Below are 3,644 nucleotides of genomic sequence, written 5' to 3'. Positions count from 1 at the left end.
TCAAAGGCCATAACTTTCGCATTTGGAGTCTAATTGACTTCGTTCAAAATGTGTTGAAAAGGTATTGAAGAGATCTACAATATTACATAGATAAAAAAAATCCTAGAATATCAAAAAAAAAGTTTCCATCCATTTGAACTAAGAATAATATAAAATAGGTACTCATTATTTTCCAAACATTCAACCAAAAGGTAAACCAAATACAAACATGTTTTGAATCCTCTCACTCCCTAACTCTCCCTCCCTCCCTCCTTCACTTACTGACTCCTAACCTCTCTCTCTAACTTGTTACCCTCAACCTTTATCTATCTTGGAGCAACCCCTAGCCCCTACTCCCCCCCCCCCCCCTCGCTCTCTCACCCTCTCTCTCTCTCTCTCTCTCTCTCTCTCTCTCTCTCTCTCTCTCTCTCTCTCTCTCTCTCTCTCTCTCTCTCTCTCTCTCTCTCTCTCTCTCTCTCTCTCTCCCCCCATCCCCTAATCTCTCTCTCTCTCTCTCTCTATCATTTTCTCTCTTTATCCTATCCCATCCTCCTTCTCCTCTCTCTCTCTCTCTCTCTCTCTCTCTCTCTCTCTCTCTCTCTCTCTCTCTCTCTCTCTCTCTCTCTCTCTCTCTCTCTCTCTCTCTCTCTCTCTCTCTCTCTCTCTCTCTCTCTCTCTATTTGTGCGCACACGCATTTAGTAGTAGTAGTAATACATAATCTAATCAATACAAAACTTAATTGGGTTATTAGTTGGTATGGATATTCAGTCATGACTCAATAACTCGATCGAGTTATTAGTTGGTATGGATATTTAGTCAGGACTCAATAACCCGATCAAGTTATTGAAAATTATAAAAAAAACATGTCAACAATTATTATTTTGTTTTAGTGTGGTCCAAAAGATTCTACTATTGTTTCACAAGTATTTCTATATCAAGTATGCAAGTATCAAGGTTTTTTGTGCTTGGGAAAGCTAAATTTGATATATTTTCATGTGCCAAAATATTATTGTATGTTCAATTTTGTGTCTTGTGATTGAGCATAAAACAATTGTGCAAATTTGTTTAATTTTGTATTTGATCATGTATTTTGTCCATGTTATTGTTTTGTTGCCTGACTTTAAGTCACTCATTTTTATTTTTATTTTTGGCAATATTTTTCATATCAAGTAGATCTAGTCAGTCTTGAGTCTAGGTCTAAGTCGTTATAGGTAGGAAATCTTTGCTGAGTTCCCCTTCAAATTACCTTCTTCTTTTCAAGCTAGGTGGGTTATTTGGAAGTCTTGTCATGATGGGTAGGTGATAGATCCCAACTTGGCAAGGATATTATGCTCCTATTGATAATCTCTTTCAAATGGAATGGTGATTGAAGTCATGATTCTTGGACACTTGTAAGGAATCGAAAAAAATTTCTTTATTTGAGTAATGCAGTGGAGAGCTTTAGTGGAAAATCTTCAAGATTGCAAGAGGCTAGTGGCATTAAGAGATCTGATGATATGGTGTTCTAGTGTGGAAAAAGCTACTTGAAATGAAATTTATAGTCTTCTTGTGTTGTAGGAGGAAAGCTGGATGATATTACTATGATAGTGGGGATGGTGGTAAATACAAAAGCCCTTTTTCATAGAACCCGATTTGCTTTTACTTGATGAACCCACTAATCACCTTGATCTATATGTAGTTTTATGGCTAGAAATATATCTTTTAAAATGGTTAAAAACTTTAACTGTCATCGCACATGCAGGCTTTCACTGACAATTTTTGTTACAATGCTAAAAGAGCATAGCCTGTTCAATCAAGAATTAAGGAACTAATTATGAAATCTGTGCGCAACAAAGGGAGTGTTATTCTAGAGGTTCGAGATGAATCATAGATTGATCAACTAAACATGATCATGAAGATAGAAGGAGGGAGTGAATATCCTTGTTTTCACTTTGGTTTTTGCTGACTTGGGCCACATCTGCTTCTTTTCTGTCTATGGATTTTAGTGCAGGATTTTGGGTGCTATAGATGAATTTCACATTCCAAAGAGGAGTAATCCAACACTCGAACAATTTACTCCTTCTTGGTGCTTTGGAAATGGAATGTTTGCTTTGGTTCTATCATTCGAGCTTCTGTTCAGTCCAAATCCATGGTCAGCTGGTGCTTATGACAACTGGATAGTAATTAAGGAAATGTTGGATGTTCCATTGCTATACATTATTGCTGCATTCATTCCACTAACTATGATTGTTGTACTTTACTATTTTGACCATAGTGTAGCATCTCAGCTTGCTTAGCAAAAGGAATTCAATTTGAGAAAACCTTCATCATTCCATTATGATTTGTTTTTGTTTGGATTCTTGGTTATCATATGTGGTCTTGTTGGTATACCCCCTTCAAATGGTGTTATTCCTCAATCTCTAATGCATACAAAATGTTTAATTACTTTGAAGCACCAGTTGGTCTGTAATAGGTTGGTGAAGATAGCCAAGAAAAGCATTAAAGAAAATTCAAGCTTAAGACAATTGCATGGCAACATGCAAGAAACTTATCAGAAAATACAAACTCCACTGGTTTATCAGTCACCTCTAGGCCTTGCTCTAAAGGAATTTCAACAGACAACTCTTTAGTTGGCTACAAGGATCGAAAACCTAGATGCTCTAGTTGATGAACCAATTTCTGATCTAGAGAAGGATGTTGATGAACTACTTCCTATTGAGGTCAAAGAGCAACGTTTGAGTAATTTGATGCAAGCCATGATGGTAGGTGGTTGTGTTGCTACTATGCCCCTTCTTAAAATGATTCCTACTTCAGTGCTTTGGGGTTACTTTGCATTCATGGCTATAGAAAGTTTACCTGGCAACCAATTCTGGGAAAGAATACTCTTACTCCTTACCACACCAAGTCGAAGATACAAAGTACTTCAATGCTACCATGCTTCATTTTTTGAAATAGTGCCTTTCAAAATGATTGCTATTTTTACCATCTTCTAGATGTCCTATTTGTTGGCATGTTTTGGTATTACATGGATTCCCATTGCTGGTGTTCGTTTCCCAGTGCTTATAATGCTCTTAGTTCCTGTAAGGTAGTACGTTTTCCCCAAACTTTTCAAGGAAGCACATCTTCAAGAATTGGATGCAACAAAGTATGAGGAGGCCCTAGGATTACGTTATGACATAGTAGAAGATGAGCTAATAGGGTTCAACTAAGGATCAATGGGTACCAATGCAGATGATGGTGAGATTTTTGACGAGATAATTACTCAAAGCCATGGCGAGGTTAAATATACTTCTAGTCCACAAATACAAAGACAAGTGAAGCAAACAAGAAATCACCCAAATGGCTGTAGATGTAGCTTCTGTAGCTTATTCATCGCCTAGAGATGTTAATAGTGCCATTCTTTTCAAGGAAAATGAAGAATTGAAGAAGGAACTGATCAGAATGAAAATGTATGCCTATGTGTCCATAAAGAATTATCATGTTGCAGGAATTATGATTTGCATTTGCTTATTCCTTGGGGAAGTATCAAAGTAAAAGGGAGAGGATTTTGATTGATACATAGAAAGAATAATTTCAAGATTCAGTTATAGAAACTGGAAAAGATCACCAAGAACATGCTTGTATTAAAAGAAAAAGGGGGACGTTAAAGGGAGGAGTTTTCTCCCAAGAATCAATTACAAACTGA

At 36.8% G+C, this 3,644-nt stretch overlaps 1 pseudogene; it reads left to right on the top strand.

Moving 5' to 3' along the window:
- The first annotated feature begins 1,405 nt into the window (after window positions 1–1,405).
- On the top strand, window positions 1,406–3,339 carry LOC149553011 (putative boron transporter 2 pseudogene; annotated as a pseudogene).
- Window positions 3,340–3,644: the final 305 nt, after the last annotated feature.

Source organism: Cupressus sempervirens, chromosome 6, assembly GCF_028749045.1.
Source record: "Cupressus sempervirens isolate cs-2001-9-10 chromosome 6, ASM2874904v1, whole genome shotgun sequence".
Classification (NCBI taxonomy): Eukaryota; Viridiplantae; Streptophyta; class Pinopsida; order Cupressales; family Cupressaceae; genus Cupressus; species Cupressus sempervirens.
The sequence above is the reverse complement of the archived record's forward strand: the minus strand, read 5'-3'. Positions and strand labels throughout refer to the sequence as shown.